Here is an 18,564-nt window from a genome sequence, read left to right as displayed (position 1 = left end):
CCCAGGCCAGGGATCGCCCGACACCTCCTCGAGGCCCCGCCCCATCTCTGGCCCCGCCTCCCCGACCCCTCACGGGTCTCCGCGCAGAGCCCGGCCCCGGGGCTCTCCAGGTCCCTCTCCCTCTGACCCCGCCCTCTGTCCCCACCCACACCTCCTGACCACGCCCCCTCCTAGGTTCCCGCCCCCGACCCCCTCACCTCTCCAGGTCCCAGGGCCGAGCCCAGCCCGGACGCGCCTGCGCCCTCTGACCACGCCCTGGCCCCCGCCCCGGGACCCACCGACTCCAGGCCCCGCCCCTGCCCCGGCTGCCGGGTGGGAGCCGGTCCGCGCAACGCGCATGCTCCAAGAGCGGCGCCCCCGACTCTGCGCTCGGCTCTGCTCGTGCATTTCCGCCTCTTTGTTTTAAACTCCGGACGGGTTTTTTTCTCCTGCTCTTGGGGGGGACCCGGAGGGAGCGGCGCCCCCTCCCTCTCCCGGCGCGGCCCCCGCGTGCGCCCCGCTCGCCCGAAGCTGAGACGGCAGGTCAGTGAGTCCGCGCCCCGCCCGGCCCGGCCCGCGGCGCTCGCTACACAGGCCGCGGCCTCGGCCCGTGTCCGGGCCCGGAAGGCTCCGAACCCCGGCCCGCGCCCCTGCGCCCTCGTCGGCCCGGCCTGCGGATCCCCGACTCCGTTCGGCGAGGCCGGGACTCCGGGGAGGGCCCGACCCCGGGACGGGTCTTCGGGGAGGGACCAAGGAGGACTGGACCCCAGGACGGGTCACCGGGGAGGGACCAGAGAGGACCAGACCCCAGGACGGGTCACCGGGGAGGGACCAGGGAGGAGCGGACCCCAGGACGGGTCACCGCGGAGGGTCCAGGGAGGACCGGACCCCAGGACGGGACACCGCGGAGTGACCAGGGAGGACCGGACCCCAGGAAGGGCCACCGCGGAGGGACCATGGAGGACCAGACCCCAGGACGGGTCACCGGGGAGGGCTGGACCCCGGGACCCACCAAGAAAAGGACTAGGAAGCACTCACTGTACCCTGAGACAGATCACGTGGGAGAGCCCAACCCTGATATGGGTCATGGAGGAGGGTCCAGACTCACTATGGGTCACAGAGGAGGGCTGGAACCTTAAGACTCAGCAGGAATCAGAGAGAGCTGGACCCGAGACAGGTCACCGAGCAGGGCCAGGACCCAGGAACAGCTGGGACACTGGGACAAGTCACTGAGGAGGCCTGGACCTTAGGATGGGTCACCTGGGGAGGAGGTCTGGACCCCAGGACTGGCCCCCAGTAGGACCAGAATTCTGGAACCATCCTTTGAGCACCTCTGGGACCCTGGGACAGCCCCTCTTTCCCAGGAAGCCATGACCCTGGGACTGTGCCATGTGGAGGGCTCTTGCCTTGTGACAGGCTCCAGGGATGACCCAGGTAGGTCATGTAGGAGAGTCGGATGTTGGGGCAGCCGTGAAGAAGGCTGGCTCTCAGAGAGGGCCACAACCGTGATAAGAGCTGGAACTTGGAGACAGGTCCCCAGGGAGGCCAAGGCTCTTGAATGAGTCACTGAGAAGCACTCAGACCTCAAGGGTGGTATGTAAGGAGTGCTGGGACCCCAGGCTGGACCCCCAGGCAGTTGGGCCCTGGGGCAGGTTCCAGAGGTGCCCAGAATCTACCCAGCCCACTCAACTGGACCCAGCTTCTATAAAGGCTCTGGAGCATCAGGGATCCTGGTCACCTGAGCCCCACAGGTGCAAACCAGCCCTCTCCGTGAGGCCCCTGAGCACCTCGGCCTCACAAACCTTCTGACCTTCAGCAGGTGCTGCCTGGGCTGGGCCCTGGGGGTAGGCAGGGTTGAGGCCCATCCTCCCAGCTCTGGGGACTCAAGCGTGGCGGGGGGCGGGGGGGGGGGGGTTCCTAGTCCACACTGGCTCCATGCCCCAGGCCAGTGCTTTGCCCCTCCCCAGACCCAGAAAGCTGTCCCCTACCCTGTTCTCCCGTCCCTGCTCCAGGGCTGCCATCCTTTCCTTACCTGGGCCCTGTGGTCAGTGTCAGGCACCTTCAACCACTCCTGCCCTCCCCTCCCTCCAGTGGTGTCACCAAAAGAGCCCCATTCTCAAGGTCTGGAGGTGTTTTCTGTGTCCAGGAATTTCCTGGAGGGGTGGGGTCCAAGCTGGGAGTGTGGGCTGAGGGAAGGGTTTGGGGCCATTCGGCCCAGTGCGTGTCAGGTGAGCCATCAGGCACCTTCTCCACTCCAGGAAAGGACCTTGGGATGGGAGCTTTGCTTCTCTGAAACCTTGGAAGCAGACTTCATCTAGATCTTGCCCGTGTTGTCCTTTAATTTGGAAGTGGGGATGGAGGAGTGCTGCCCTTTGGCTGGGGAGGGCCTCCAGAGTGTGTCCAGTAGGATGCTGTTGGCGGGGTTTGAGAGGATGGACAGCCCAGGCAGGCACGGGGTGGGCATGCAGCACGGTCACTGCACGGATGGGAGGCGGGCGTGCTTTCAGAAAGGTCGACCTGCGCTAGGGTGAGGCACGAGTCTAAAATTCCCAAGGGAGATGCTTGAACTGGTCAGTTCAGTATTTCATTTTGTGCCATAACTTCACTTCTTGATTACTTAGGAGAAAACCGCTTTGCGTTTTCAGTGTAACACTTCATTGTAACTAAGCTTAAGTGAATGGAGCCCCTGAATAGTCCAGCCTATTTTTATTTGTCAAATGTAACCACACTTGGGACCTTGTTACTCAATGCTTACTTTTTCTGTGTGTGTGTGTTTTTTTGTTTGTTTGTTTTTAAATTTATTTGGCTGCGTCGGGTCTTAGTTGTGGCATGTCTTAGTTGCGGCACGCGGGATCTTTCATTGCGGTGCGCGGTCTTCTGCCTAGTTGTGGCCCGTGGGCTCTAGGGCTCGCGTGGGCTTAGTTGCCCCACGGCCTGTGGGATCTTAGTTCCCCGACAGGGATCGAACCGGCGTCCCCTGCATTGGAAGGTGGATTCTTAACTACTGGACCACCAGGGAAGTCCCTGTGGGTTTTTTGTTTTTAACATGTACTTTGCTTTTTAAAAAACTTAATTTGCTTTGTGAAGCTTTGGAAAAGACTTGTAAAACTGGGCATTCAGGTTTGGTTAGGCTCTTTATTTTCCCATTTTTGGATTTCTGAAGGTGTGACAGTGCTGGATGGTTGTATTTATATATTACTGTCCCGTAAATTACCCCGAAATGTAGTGCCTTAAAACGATACCAGTTATTATGTCACCGTTTCTGTGGATCAGGAGTCCAGGCACAGCTTAGCTGGGTCCTCGGGCCCAGGGTCTCACAGGGCTGCCGTCAGGGTGCCCACCGGCGCTGTGGTCTTGTCTGGAGGTTCCGCTGGGGAGGATTTGCTTCCAGGCTGCTGGCTGGAGACATCCGTGGGGCAGCTCGAGGGCCGGCGACAGGACAAGGGAGCAAGCAGGAGGCCGCAGTCTTCATGACCTCATCTTGGCAGTGATATCGCATGCCTTTTGTCATATCCTTTGTTAGAACCTAGTCTCCAGGCCCAGCCCACGCTTGAGGGGGAGGCACTCCACAAGGGTGTGCTTCCTGGGAGGGGGCGGGGGCCCCTGGGCCATCCTGATGCCTGGCGTGGATCAGGTGTTGTTAGCTCCTGAGGGGCCTGTGCCTGAGAAGTGCCCTGCAGGTGAGTGCACAGAATTGCGGAGAGCCGTGTGCTCAGCCCAGGGTTGCGGCAGCTCAGCTGTCTCTTTAGTTACACAGGTTGCTCTGATGTCACCATTGTGATGATGTGATGACGCCGGAGCTTACGCGTGACAGGAGAGAAATTACAAATCAGAAAGATTTTTAGGAACTAACTTAGAACAGCTGTAGCAAACCGTAGGCTCCCCCGCTTCCCACATACAATTAAATTGTAGGTGTGTATGTGTCGGTGATATAGAGTTCTTGGAAGCTTCAAGTACAGTGATTTTAGTTGTTTCTAGAGCTTCATTTTATTCCTGCCAATTATTTTCCTCCAGAAATGATCAACTGACGTTTGTAAGACGTTTTTAAGATGTGAGATCCCAAACTGTTTTTATTTGACCTTTGTAGGGAAGGATGCTCCAGGAACCTGAGTTCAAGGGCCTCTGTGCTCAGCCCTGTGGCCTCTCCTCCCCGGTGCTTGGACTTCGTGGTGCTTGGGCTGGGGCTGCAGCACAGGGCTGTGAAGGGCACCCATGCAGGGCCCGCAAGGGACGCTCCCTCGAGAACTTGTCACCACACGGAGGGAGGTGTCCCCTCCTGCCACCCTGCTCTGTGGACCTGCCAGGTTTCCACCCTGCTGGGGTGAGGCAGGGCCCTTTGCCAGTGATTGGAATTATTTGTTTGGGTTGTTTGATTTGGATTATAAAGCAAGGTTTGTTTTTGTCTGTACTGTTACTCTTTAATCTACTAAATGGCAGGATTTGTTACTTCATTGGAGCTTTATTTGGTTAATGGTCAGAATCGAATTTGAGACTGAAAATGTAATTTTCTTCTCTGTTGAAGTATGTTGAGGTTTGGGGACAGTTTCTTACTACCCTTCTGATATTTGCTGTCACTATTGCAAAAATGCTGCACAATTCATTGTGTGTCAAAAAATGGAACTGTTCTTCAGTTCTACAAGTTGATAGTTTTTCATTGAATTTTAAAAAGTGAGGTTTTTAAAAATAACTAGAGGGACTTCCCTGGTGGCACAGTGGTTAAGAATCTGCCTGCCAGTGCAGGGGACACGGGTTCGAGCCCTGGTCCGGGAAGATCCCACATGCTGCAGAGCAGCTAAGCCCGTGCGCCACAACTACTGAGGCTGTGCTCTAGAGCCCGCGAGCCACGACTGCTGAGCCCGCCGGCCACAACTACTGATGCCCGCGTGCCTAGAGCCCGTGCTGTGCAACAAGAGAAGCCACTGCAACGAGAAGCCCATGCACATTAATGACGAGTAGCCCCTGCTCGCCGCAACTAGAGAAAGCCTGCGTGCAGCAAGAGACCCAATGCAGCCAAAAATAAATAAATAAATTTATTTATTTATTTATTTAAAAATAATTTAAAAAATAAAAATAACTAGATTGTCTTTTCTAATCTGCATGTTTCTCCCTACAGCACTGAATTATATGAAGGCCCAGACGACAATAATGAAACACTTAACATGTGATGAGAGGGTTAAGGTGGGAGCATTGCTTCAGAATTGTCCATTGAATTAAGCAAAACCCTTCATTGAGAAGAACTAAAACTCACTAGAAAATATTGTCCTTAAAAACCAGTTGTTAGGTTGAGTGGGTTTTTTTTGAAAAGAACTTCTAATGCTTAGGTGAATTTAGAGAGTTGAGGTTAACTGGAATTTTTTTTTTTTTTTTTGGGCAAATGCATCAATATTTGCTGGACTTTGCTACACTAACAGCAAATTCCAGCTGTTTAACACGAAATAAGCAAACAGTAGAAAGCTGTCCACAGACCTCTTGACCTATGTGGGTCTTGTGGGGGTCGTGTCAGCTGCTATATTTGCTGATTCTTAGCAGGGCCTGGCCTGTAATAGGTGCTCAATGAAGAATAACTAAAAGCTGACCTTGTTGTTCCCTTTTGTGGCCCTGTTCTGAAGGTGTTCTGTGTATTAACACCTTCAATGTTTTTTTTTTTAAATATTTATTTATTTATTTGGCTGTGCTGTGTCTTAATTGCGGCATGTGGGATCTTTTAGTTGTGACATGTGGGATCTAGTTTCCTGACCAGGGATTGAACCTGGGCCCTCTGCATTGGGAGCGCGGAGTCTTACCCACTGGACCATCAGGGAAGTCCCAACACCTTCGATCTTAAAGTCACCGCAGGATGCTCTCTGCTCACCCGCATTTGCCTGGTGAGGAAGTGCAGGCACAGGGCACGGTCACAGGTGGTGAGGAGCAGAGAAGGGTTAGCCTCTTCTTTTTTTTTCAAGTAATTTACTCTTTTTTACTGAAGTTTTTGAGAAAAAAAAACACAGTGGAGAAAAACCAAAAGAATTAGACAATGAGCACTCTTCTACCCTTCCCCTAGATCCAGCAATTACGTATGTTTTGCCACATTTGCTTATCTCTTTTTTTAAATACATATTTATTGCTGAATCATCTGAAAGTAGCTGCAAACCAGCTGCCATGTTCCTTAGGTAATTCAGAGCATGGAGGTCCTAGTAAGAGGATGGTCTGCACACGACTGTAATGTCATGACCACACCTGAGAAGTAGACACTTACTCCACATACTGGCTAATTTCCTGTCTATTTTCAACTCTCCCTGGTTGTCTCAACAGTGTCTTCCAGGGCGTTTTCCCTGAACCAGGCGCAGTTCCCCGTGGGGCACTGGGGGTCATGCCCCCTGTAGTGTCTTTCATTTCAGGCTCCCCACTTTCCCCCTACAGCATCGACTTTTCCAGGCCATCTGTCACATCTGAGTTTTTCTGATTCTTCACTTACGGTGTCGTCCACCTTTGTCTGTTGTCCTGTTTACTCCGTAGACTAAAGGGGGTGAGACGGAGGCTGGGCCAGGCTCTGGGTTGAGCTGGCTTCTCAGGCACTGTTGTGCTTCGTGCCGTGCCATCAGGTTGTGGCACCACTCGGTCAGCGCTGCCGGTCCCACTTTTTGTGCCTCGGTTCCCAGGGCCCTGTGGGCTGGGCTGAGTCTCCAGGGAGCAGAGACTGTTGGGAGCCCAGGGGAGTCGTGCCTTCGTCCTGGAGAGCTGCCCTCGCTCTTGCAAGAGGGTGAATCCGTCAGCCGCCTCCATCTGTGTCTGACGGGGAGGTGTCCTGGAGCCGCTGCATCACTTCTTGCAGGTACATGGTGGTGAGTCCCACTCCAGTCGGCTTTGTTGCTTTTAGCAGACGTTATAAAAGGTTTAGGGCTTCCCTGGTGGCGCAGTGGTTAAGAATCCACCTGCCAACGCAGGGGACGCGGGTTCGAGCCCTGGTTCAGGAAGATCCCACATGCCGTGGAGCAACTAAGCCCGTGTGCCACAACTACAGAGCCTGCGCTCTAGAGCCCGCGTGCCACAACTACTGAGCCCGTGCACCACAACTTCTGAGACTGTGCACCACAACTACTGAGCCTGTGCTCAAGAGCCCGCGTGCCACAACTACTGAGCCCACGTGCTGCAACGATTGAAGCCCACGTGCCTAGAGCCCATGCTCCGCAACAAGAGAAGCCACTGCAATGAGAAGCTCACGCACCACAACAAAGAGTAGCCCCTGCGCCACAACTAGAGAAAGCCCACGCACAGCAATGAAGACCCAACGCAGCCAAACATAAATAAATAAATTTATTTTAAAAAAAATATATATATATATGTAAAAGGTTTAGTGGGTAGAATTTTTTGAACTTGTTACAGGAAATAGGGCTTATGCTATCGCAGAGAAACTGCCTTCTGCACGCTGGAGCTGGGAGCTGCTGGAGGCAGACGGGTTTCCCTGGCCTTTCACTGAAGGGGCCCGGAGAGCATGCCTCAGCGTGGCTGCGGGACAGAGTGTCACCGGCTGGTTTCTGTTGTTTTTATTTATTTATTTATTTATTTTTGGCTGCATTGGCTCTTCGTTGCTGTGCGTGGGCTTCAGTAGTTGTGGTGCACGGGCTCAGTAGTTGTGGCGCACGGGCTCAGTAGTTGTGGCACATGGGCTCTAGAGCGCAGGCTCAGTAGTCATGGCGCACAGGCTCAGTAGTCATGGCTCGCGGGCTCTAGAGCGCAGGCTCAGTAGTTGCAGCGGCGCACGGGCTTAGTTGTTCTGCGGCATGTGGGATCTTCTCGGACCAGGGCTCAAACCCATGTCCCCTGCATTGGCAGATGGATTCTTAACCACTAGGCCACCAGGGAAGTCCTTCACAGGGAGGTTTAAACAGCAGGCATTTATTTCTCACAGTCCTGGAGGCTGGGGTCCAAGCTCAAGGTGCTGCCAGTGGGTTTGGTTCCCGGTGAGGACCCGCATCCTGGCCTGCAGACGCGCCTTCTTGCTGTGTCCGCACAGGCACACAGGGAGCCTGCCGATCCCTTCCTCGCAGGGCACCAATCCCATCCTGGCGCCACTGTCCTGAATCTCAAGCTCCCAAAGGCCCCATGTTTGGAGATGGGGTTAGGGCTTCAACACATGAATTTTGGGGGCACAATTTAGTCCATACCAGGGGACTCCCGCTGCTTCCATATGTTTATTAACCTGATTCTGGTCTCTCGAATTGGGAGAGTACTTGCCTAATGAGAATATTTCCAGAGTTGGTGGCGACTCTGTATTTTACACGCTTGGGACTTGTGCCAGCGTCGTCCATTTCTCTAAACACTATTGTCTTTGTTTTCTATTGCTGGAAAGCGAATTGCCACAAACTTAGTGGCTTAAAAGGACACCCAGCTATTAGTCACGGTTCCGTGGTCAGGAGTCCAGCCGGGTGTGGCTGACTCCTCCGCTCAGGGCCCCAGAGGCTGAAGTCAGTGTGTGGGCCAAGCTGCAGCTCTTGTCTGGGACTCACGGCTGGGGACTGCCCTCAGCTCCTAGAGGCCCCCCCGTTTTTTGCCCGGGGGGCCATGGGCAGTTGACAGACCATGTTGCTTTCTGCCAGGTCAGCAGGACTCATCCCTCTGACCTTCTCTTCTGCCTCCAGCTGGAGAAAACTCTGCTTTGAAAGACCATGCAATTTGGTCAGGCCACTGGATACTCGCCGTATTTTAAGGTCAGCTGACTTGAGACCTCAATTACATCTTCAAAAACCCCTTTACAGCAGTACGTGGGATAGTAAGGCCAGAGGTGTGTGTACACCAGGGCCCAGAATCTTGGGGCCTCTCAGAATTCTGCCTACCATAGTCTCCCCTCTGGCCTCCCTAAAATTCATATCCCCCAAATGCAAAACACACTTGCCCCTCCCTTCCAAGGTTCCGCAGAGTCTCATCCCCTGGGTCACCTGTCTGTTGTGACCCACCAGGTGCAGCTGTGAACCAGCGAGTTGGGCGCTGTGCCCACCCCATAGCACCACAGGGCGGACGTGCCAGCAGGCGCAACTGTTCTAGTTCAGACGTGGGAAGTGGGGGGTGACGAGGAGTCGAGTTGCCGCGCGGTTCTGAGACCCTGTGGGGATCCCGGCCCAGGTCCGTGGTTCCGCCCGTGGCTTTTTCATGAAGGCGCCCCGTGTCTGCTGTGGAGTAGCGTCCGCAGCCAGCTGCCTGCCAGTGGAAACTTGGGGTCCCGAGTCCTTTCGCGGCATTTTTCGTGCTTCTCCAAAGCTTAGATCAGAGTGGGAAATCAATGTGATTATGTAAATACAGCCTGTTTCAGGCTACGTTCTAACTGCACCTTCCCTTTGGCCTGACTTTGTCTGACGTTACTGTCCTGGTCCAGGTTCTCGAGGGTTGGGCCTGATCCCCGCACCCTCCCTGGCCCCCTGTCTTCACCCCCGTCCTGTCTAGAGGCCTGGTGCTGGGCGTGCGGGCTCCCTCGCCCTGTCTGCACGGTGCCCTGCCCCCCAGGGTCAAAGTTGCGACGTCCCTCCGCATGGCTGTCCTCGGTCCCGGTCAGAACGGCCCAGCCTGCTCGTCGCTGCACCCGTGCTGACCTGTGAGCACCTGTGGGCACGTAACACGTGCTCAAGGGCGTTTTTGAAGCAGTGCTTGAGCACGTTTCCTGAGACCTCTGAAAGTTCACACTTGGTCGGTAGTTTGGCTGAATGTAGAATCTACCTTAAAGTTGTCTTTCCTTGGACCTTGGAAAGAGTCACCGCTTTGCCTCGTAGAGTTCGGTGTTGCAGGTGAAGGGTCTGGTGCTGGCTGACTCCTGCCCCGCGTGGGGCACCTCCTTTCCCCGGAACCTTTAGGATCCTTCCTGGTGCCCTTGATGGCTTCAGGTGCGGGGACCTGGTTGGATATGGGTCGGCACTTGGTCCCTTGCCGTCTGATTCTTCCTGCTGGGGAAATACTCGAATCATTTTTTCCAAGTCTTGAAATACTGCCTGTAAACGAGCATAGCGGATGACACAGGAATACACGGGTACTCATTACCCAGCTTGAGAAGTAAAACGTGAGACTGGACGTCAAAGCTCCTTCTCTGTTTTCTTTTTCTGAAACACCTGTTAGTTGGATGTTGCATCTCTTCTCTTTCCTGTCTTTTCTACCCTTTGGAAGGATTTTCTCAACTTTAAAAAAAATATGTATTTATTTATTTATTTATTTGGCTGCGCGGGATCTTTGTTGCTTGCAGCACGCGGGATCATTCGTTGCAGCACACGAACTCTTAGTTGTGGCACGTGGGATCTAGTTCCCTGACCAGGGATCGAACCCGGGCCCCCTGTGTTGGGAGTGCGGAGTCTTCCCCGCTGGACCATCAGGGAGGTCCCAGGATTTTCTCAACTCTATCATACAGTCCTTCTGTTGAATTTTCAATGTTGCCGGTCACAGGGCTGACTCTGTAGTCTAGGGAGGTGGGTAAAAACAGAATCAGTAAGTTATAGGTTGGGGGGGTAGCTCAGAGTCCTGTGTGCGTGCGCGTGGACCTTAAACAGGTGGTCTCAGAATGCTCGCTAGGGAGGTGGCACTGGAGCAGAGGCTTGCTGGGGGTGACGGAGGGGCCACGTGGCCGTTGGAGAGAGAACGTTCCGGCAGAGAGTACAGTAATGTGAGGACCCCGAGGCGGGACTGCACTTAAGAGTGTTCTAGACCCCCAAGGAGGTCCACCATGGCCGTCGTGAAGGAACGTGGCCTTGGGGCCTCGTGGGCCACCGGAGGCCGTAGCTTTCCCTGAGCCTCTGCAGGATTTCACACCGGGGACCCCTCGAGCCGTGCTGGGGTCAGTGCGGCCCGACGTGGACGGCACGGGAGCGGGGCAGGTGTGAGCGCAGAGCCCTGCGGGGCCGTCCACCTTTCAGGCCTCGCGCAGACCCGGCGCTGCGGCCAGAGTGTGAGTCCCGCGACCCGCTGTGTGCCAGGCACCGTCATGGGTGTGGCCTCGCCTGGTGAGCAGGACCGGGCAGCGCTCGGGCGGTGGGCGCGCGAGCGAGGTCGCCGGGGCTGCAGGGGGAGCAGTGAGGCCGTGGGGACAGGCCGGCCGGGGGGGGAGGGCCTCGGGGGACCCGACAGCGCGGGGCTCCTCTCATGGCCCGCCCGGGGCACCGGGGTGGCCTGTCCAGCTCCGCTGGGTGCAGTCGGGGGGAGCTGAGCACAGCCTCCGCTCGGAGCGCCTCGTCTTGAGAAGAGGGTGTCGGCGGGGAGCAGAGGCTGGCAGTTTGGTGATTTCTGTGTGAAATGAGGAGTAGGGTTCCCAGAGTGCGTGGGTGCCAGCTGACGGGACAGGGCTTCCTTCCTGGGCACCGGCTGTGGGGCGGGCGCGCTGCTGGACGCGGTGCCCGTGGGGAGGACACGGCCTCGGCGCTGCCGGGGGCGCCGGGCACAGACACTGAGGGTGGTGACAGCGTGGGGACAGGACAGCGCGGGTTCAGGCTGGGGCTTGGGTGGCCTCTCCAGGAGTCTCGGGGTCTCTGGTGGCCGCCCTGAGGATGGGGTGCCAGGCTGCCAGGGAGCGGCACGCACACAGCCGAGGGGTGGGCAAGGCCAAGGGCAATGGAGCCGCCGTGGACACCGACGTGGACACGGCGGGACGTGGAGGGAGGGCCCCCCTTGTCGGCGCTCGGGCTCCTCCGGTGGGTTTGTTCAGGGGGCTGTGTCTGCTTTGTGTTGCTCAGGCTGCTCAGGCTGCTCTGGAGAAGGGATCGGCGGCGCCAGTGGCTGAGGGGGCCGTGCAGCCAGGAGCCGCAGCGCCTTCCAGGGCAGGGCCGCGGGCGCGGAAGGCCGCGGAGGCCGTGGTGGCCATGGTGGCGGGGCGAGGCTGGGAGAACGGCCCCCCGGGGCACAGGCGGCCTCCACGGTGGGCGTGTCCCCAGAACGGCCGTCCGCCCAGCGCCTCGTCCCCACAGCCCCGAGGGACACAGGCAGGCTGCCCGCTGTGGGCGAGGGGCCGAGCGTCAGGGCAGGCGCCGCTCAGACAGAAGGAGGGAGCCGCTGCCCACGCGGCCGCTCGCGGGTCTCAGGACGGCGGCCTGCCCCGTGCTCACAGCTTCCAGAGCCAGGGCCCCGGCGGTCCTTTAAGTACGTGCCGTCGTTATTTGGCAGACGTTCCGCGGGGCAGCTGTTTAATGAGTTTACAGGCTACTGTGAGCAGTTCTGTGCCAATAAATTTGATGACCCGTTTCCTAGGAAAGTACAACTTAGCAACACGAACCCCCAAATAAATAGAAAACGTTAAGGTTCTCGTAAGATACGTGAACGGCAGGAAGCATGACCGGGGTGGGCTTGTGTGGGGCGGCAGTTCTTCCTCCCGGGGGTCCTGAGGGGAAGGGGGTGGGACTGGCTGAGGCCGGCGCCTCCGGGAGGGGCCGAGGGGGCCCCCGGCCACACGTGGCCACGGCCGCAGTCGGAGACCCCGGACTCTGCCCAGTGCCGGGAGCCAGCGCACCCTCACATTTTATTCGTGCGTCGCAAGGGTCTGAGGGTGCATTTGAGTGAGGATGCGGGTGTGTGTGCGTTACAGGTATTGGAGGGAAGTGCACTGTTACACTAGGAGCAGCAGTGAACGTGGGGTGGTTAGGACTGTAGGGCTTTCTCCTTAACTACATTCAGTAAAGAATTCCAGATTGTGATTAGAAAATGCGTTTATGCTGCAAAACAAACCCGGTGCATCTCCCTAGAGGACGAAAAGGGATAACGTAGGTGTAATACGAGGGTAGCAGTGCGGGGAAGACCCCTTAGACATGCTGTGGAGTCAGGGGTGGGGGCGTTGCAGACAGGGTGGGCAGGGGCCTGGACAGGGCAGAGATCCCCGAGGCGAGTGCACAGGAAGGCAGGGCCTCTTCTCGCAGGCGCGAATGCCCCCGGCTTCGGGGTGAGCCCGAGAGGTGTGGGGAGCGCGGCCTGGCCCTTCTGCAGTGTCGGGCTGGGGTCGGTCTCCATGACCTGCTGCTTCCCCCGTGTCGGGGGCCACATGGGAGGGGTCAGCCGGGCTGCAGGGTGGGGGCGTTGGCGCTGTCCTCGTCACGGGAACTTGTCGAGAGCAGATGTGTGGGGTGGGGCACGGAAGACGGGAGGGAGAGGGCTGAGCGGGTGGGTGGGTCCTGTCGAGTGGGTCCTGTCAGGAGGGAGGTATGGGAGGTTCTGGAATGAGAAGGGCTTGCTGGGACCATCAGAGCCCTTGAGAAGCAGAGTGGGGTCTGGATCAGCCTGGAGACCAGAGAAGGGGGTTTGGAAGCTGATGTTCTACCCGCATGGAGGAGGGAGCAGGGTCCCCTTGGAAAGCGGGTGCTGCGGGGGTGCAGGGGGAGTGGGGAGGTGGAAAGAGGCCGCCTGGCAGTGTCGGGGCCCCTCGGGGGAGGCCAGGCCTCCTGGAGCGTTGGTGTCCTGGAGCGTCTGTCCAGTCACGAGCCCCCCAGGGGTGCTGACTTGCTGCCGTAGACCGCGTCCAGAGGACACGGGACACTCAGCCGCGCTGCTCCCCACGGGCGGCTGCCGGGAAGAGAGCTGTGAACGTCAGGCATAAACCTTCGAGTGGATACGTGTGTTAGTGGCTCTTAAATGGAGAGCTTTTATCAGGTGTGGACAGTTACTTCTATTCTTAATTGCTGAGAGTTGTTTGAGAATCATGAATGGATAATGAGTTTCATCAAATGATTTCTGTGCGTCTTTGGGAAGATCTTATCATTTCCCTCCTTTTAGCTTTTGTCATAAATTCCATCCGTTTCTTACACGAGCCCCTCGTATTCTCGGGTGGCCCTCCTGCACACGCTGGAGGAGGTGTCACGATTGTCACTTGGTCTGTCCCCCTGTTCTGCTCCGGTGTGTGTTGTGTAGGCCTCACACAAGAGTCGGGAAACACTGTCTCCTGGATTCTCTGGGCGGGTCTGTGTGGGATGGGGGCTCCCACAGGTTTGGTAGAACCGGCCTGGGTCAGCTTCCTTAGAACTCTGCAGGTTCTGTTTCCACTTGCCTCAATTCTGCTGAGTTATTTTTCTAGGAATTTATCAATTTCTTACGAACTTTCAACTCGATTGGCATAAAGTTGTTCATAATATTATATTATTACTCAGATGTCACCTTCTCAGTGAAATGTTCCCGACCACCCTGTTTTCCCGACCCCCTCTCCCTGCTCTGGTTTGTCGTGTTTGTCACCTTTGACATCTAAATAATGTACCTGTTGGTGGCATTTACTACTTATTGTCTGTCTTCCTCCATGAGAATGTGGGCTCTAGGGAGTTGTGTCTTTTTTGCTCACTGATGTCTAAGAACTCATGTCAAGCATCTATAACTGTGTAGCTGGCCACACCGAGATTAAATCAAACTGCGTACACTGAGGTGCTGCATTCAGACTTGGCCAGAGTTCAGGGGCTCGGTGGCCGCTGTGTGGACGGTAGGGGGAGCAGTTTCCACCCTCACAGGGGTCTGGTCTACACCCACGTTCGGGGCTCCGCTTTGTTCTCTTTCAAGTGCCTTTTAATCTCCCTGAATAACTGACCCACTTCCTCCCTCCCTTTCTTCCTTTTTCTTGTAAAAGTTAATTGAGCTTTAAGGACTAGTTACTAAAACATGCAGTTATGGGAAAACTTGGAGAGTAAAAGTGATACAAGTTGGGTGTGCTATGAATCACTTGAGTGTCAGGCCCCTTGTCCCCAGGTGGCATTTAACCACTGTTGTTAAGCCACAGGTGCCTCTCGTGGTATCGGGGCCCTGGCGCTTTCCACCCCTGCTTTTCAGAAGGGAGCAGCCCCCGGGCCCTGCCCCCTTGCCCCCCTGATGGGTGGGGAGACCTTGGGCTTCCATGAGGAGGGGGAGCACGGGCAGACGAGGGGGGGTCCACCGAGGTTCTGGACGCCCAGCCACCCCACCCCTCAGGGCTCCGAGAGCAACTGGGCTCTCTGGTCCCGCAGCTCCCGTTGCCCCGAGCTGAGGCCAGGTCCTTCCAGGGGCCTTGCGCTACCGATTCACTGCCGCCCTTCCGCTGCCCCTTGGCTGGCCTGCCGCTCGTCCTAGCCCCGCACCTGTGCTCGCCTGTGCGCACCTGGCTGAGGCCCCAAGGCCCCACGCAAGCCTGCATGGGCCTGCTCCACCCCCACGCGCTGGTTTGTCTGTTGTCCGTGGTGGCCCAGAGTCCGGCTCGAGCCTGTGGGCGTCCTCATTTCGGGTCACTGAGTGAGCGGCCCGGGGGACAGCTTCACAGGGCGTGAGATGCGAAAAGCATCACAGAAATTAAATAACACGGTTTGCTCTCCCCGGCGTCCCTGAGGCCCAGCCTCCCACTAGGTCACCCTGAAGCCCACCGCCTCCCCAGGAGGTTTCCTGGGCCCTTGACCTGCCTTCTTGGTCCCCAAAGCACGTGGTGCAGCCCCTGCACGCCCCCACCTCCCAGCAGCCCCTGGGCCTCAGTGCCACCAGGCTGCCACCAAGACCTGCCCGTGTCTCCGTGGTCCGTGCCTTCCTGTCAACCAGGCTTGTTTTCCTTTTGGTTGTTTTAAGCAGGTAAAGGAAGAGACCGTTTGCCTGAGCAGCCGAAGCTGCTGGTCCGGGAAGCCAGGCTCTGTGTGGACGGCACGTGTGGGTGACGCCTCGTCCCGTGTGTCTCCACAGGCTTCAAAAATGTAGCGGACGATCCGGCTGTGTGTACAGGTAAATGCAGTGTAAACTTTGATCTTCCTCTTTTTTCAGTGCATGTGGGTTGATTAAATTTACCATGAATTACACCTTATGAGTCTGTTGTAGCCATAGAAAAAGCCAGTGCCTTGTAACTCCTTTAAAATTTAATGTGTGGCAGCTCCAGAGCAGATTAGGGCACAATTATTTATATATACTCAAGTTTTCTCTTGATTAACATTTCTGATCAACTCTGTTCCACTGTTTGCTACGTGGGACTCATCTAAAACTTCTAGCAAAACTGTAATTACAGGGCTGTGTGCATCACATAAATGACATGAAATTGAATAGCAGGTGCCGTTTCTGTGCTAGAAAATGGAAAGACAGCGAGAGACACAAGGCAGGCACAGACGTGACGAGCCAGAGCGCAGAGGGCACGGCGGACGAGGAGTGACCGCGTCGCACCCGTAGCCGGAAGCGTCCGATGCAGAGGCAGCAGGAGGGGACAGACGGCCTCGCGAGGAGGTGGGAGATGCGGCCTTCTCCGGGCGGGTCTGCTGTCCCAGGAAGTGTCCCAGCTGCCGCCTGGGCCCCGCAGTTGGCGGGGGAGCACAGGACCCAGAGCCTCGAGCCACCCTCCTTCTCTGTCCGGATGGGCGCCCACCTGGTGTCTGGTGTTGGGTGTCGGGTACTGTGCAGGGCGGCCTGGGGACCGTGCCGCGGCGGTGGTGACCGTGAGCGTTGGCCTCTCGCGACGGCAGCTGCTTGTGCGCCTGAGGCCGGCATGGAGGCCCCGTGTGGGCAGAGCTGGCTGTCCAGGCCCCTTGGCGGGCGCTGCGCCTGGACAGCCTGGCCCCCTGTCTGGCCTTAGCTTTTACGACCCTGATGGCACTGCAGAGTGACCTCTCCCCTGGGGACTCGGGGTGGGGGGCCCTCTGGCAGGAGTCCAGCCAGGGGTGCTGTGTCCTTCTCCACGTGATGGCTGGCCGGTCCTCACCTGGGTGTCACCTGGTCACCCAGTCGGGGACCTCTAGGGGTTTCTCCCCCGAGGGTCCCGCCCTCCCTTGGGGCTGATGAGTGTTTGGTGGGGAGACGCTTGGAGCCTTTATGAACCTTCACTTCCTTGGCGAAGTCTCGCTGCTGGTGACCACCCACCGAGGATTCCTAAGCGAGTGGTCACTGCAGTTGTCCTTGGGTGATGACCTTGCAGCCCTCCTTCCGTTCATCAGCTCACATTCTGTGAGGAAGGGTGTCCCTTGTCTGTCTGTCTGTGTAGCCTCATGGGCTTCTGTGTTATCCTGCTGTAGTAAGCAGTGATGGTAGATGTCCCCTGTCTGAGCACAGGGGGACCCCAGGTCCTGCTATGCTCCTTGCCCAGCCCGGAGCTGGCTGCGTGTCCAGGCAGCACTGGCCCCTTGCGGCAGACGTGGTGTGGACACGCCGGGTCCTAGGGCTGCCCCGGAGTGGTCACTCCTGGGCGCTCCCAGCAGACAGAGCTGGGAGTGAGTGGGTGAGTCCACACTCGTGTGCAGACACATCTGTGTCTGTTTGCCTGGTTGCCACTAAACATGAGTTCACACTGACCCCAACCCCTGGTCTGTGTGACTTCGGAGCTGGTTTTGGTTTTGGTCTGGCTGTTGGGTTGGTGACGTGTGTGAACATGTCCAGTGTGTAAACAGCGCCCAGTGAGCTGAGGGCACAGTGCTGGGCTCGGTCGGGCCGGTGGTGGACGGCACAGCCTGGGCCTCGGCGTCCAGCGGGGACGTTGCCCGGTCAGCGCTCTCCCGTCTCTGCTTTGCTTCCCTTGGGAATGACTAGGGTTCCTCTTCTTGTAGGTTATTTCCCATTACTTCCTGCTCCACAAGGCGTGTGGGCCCTTCTTCACGGAGCCGGTCCTAGTGGGTCCGAGTGGTCAGGCCGGGCCTGGCACAGCACGTGGTGACCATGACACCAGAGCGAGTGGGCCTTGCAGACGTGGGCTCGTTTCCCGTGGGTTGGCCCGTGGAGCCCCTGTGAAAACCACCCCTTTTAGTCTCTCCTGACAGCTCAGAACCCACTGCAGGGGCCGAGGGAGAAGTGTCTCTAGCGGGGACCACGTGTCGGCTCACGCCTGTGACCGAGGGGAGAGGAGAGACTTGGGTGCGAACCACGAGTGTCTGCCTCACGTCTTACTTTCTATGAAAGTCGTAGGGCGTTCTTGCTGGTTTAGAGGCTCTCCCGTGTTATAGGTGAGCTGAGCCTGGCAGCCTTGCTGGTTGCGTCACCTGCGCTGACACGCGATTCTGCTGGGTTTCAGCGCAGCTGACCATTTAGTCGCCAGGGGGCCCCGCCCCTCCGGGTCCCGCTCGGCCTGTCCGCCCGCCCAGCCGTCTCCTTCCCTCTGCCTTCCCTCAAACAGTGTTGAGCCGCGGGAGCCCGTGCGCCACGTGCGCTGTGGCCGCTGGGCGAGGCGGCACTGTCCGGCCTGCCGCCCCCGCAGACGCGGAGCCCCTCCGTCTCCCGGAGCGTGTTTCTGTCTCTCTCTGCGGAGTGCTCTTAGTGACGCTTGTCTTGAAACTTCCGGGACCCTGCAGGGCGGCAGCACCCGCGAGCCTCCTGCTTGTACTGCAGGGGGTCCCCAGCAATCTAGCGGCTGCAGCCACACGGGCGTCTCACCTGCCAGCGCTGCGGGCCAGAGTCCAGAACGGCTCCCACGGGGCTGAAGTCCAGGTGTGGGCAGGGCTGCTCCTCCCGGAGAGGCTCCTTCCAGCCCCCAGAAGCCCCCCCCGTTCCCAGCCCACAGGCAGCTTCTGTCGCCTGCCAGCCTCCTGCTCCCTCGTAAGGGCCCTGCGGTGACACGAGGTCCCCCTGGGGCTTCCAGGGCCATCTCCCGCCTCAGGGGCCTTTTGCCACGTGAGGTGACACACAGGTTTTGGGTAGGACGTGGTACCTTGGGGACTGTTTCCCCTGCTGCACAGCATTGTATTAGGTCAG

At 57.6% G+C, this 18,564-nt stretch overlaps 1 protein-coding gene across 9 annotated transcripts in view; it reads left to right on the top strand.

The window, feature by feature from the left end:
* The first annotated feature begins 246 nt into the window (after positions 1-246).
* Positions 247-18,564, top strand: part of PCGF3 (polycomb group ring finger 3) — a 61,724-nt gene continuing 43,406 nt past the window's right edge. Inside the window, exons 1-3 of one of the 9 annotated variants that reach the window (XM_082389972.1) lie at positions 247-522; positions 15,481-15,627; positions 15,964-16,116. The gene's annotated coding sequence lies outside the window, so the exon portion shown is untranslated. Of the gene's footprint in view, positions 523-15,477; positions 15,628-15,942; positions 16,117-18,564 lie in introns of all 9 variants that reach the window. The other 8 variants (XM_082389971.1, XR_014243958.1, XM_082389968.1 and 5 more) reach the window with 8 other exon arrangements.

Source organism: Balaenoptera borealis (assembly GCF_965194805.1).
Source record: "Balaenoptera borealis genome assembly, chromosome: 4".
Classification (NCBI taxonomy): domain Eukaryota; kingdom Metazoa; phylum Chordata; class Mammalia; order Artiodactyla; family Balaenopteridae; genus Balaenoptera; species Balaenoptera borealis.
This window is presented reverse-complemented; position numbering and strand designations above follow the sequence as displayed.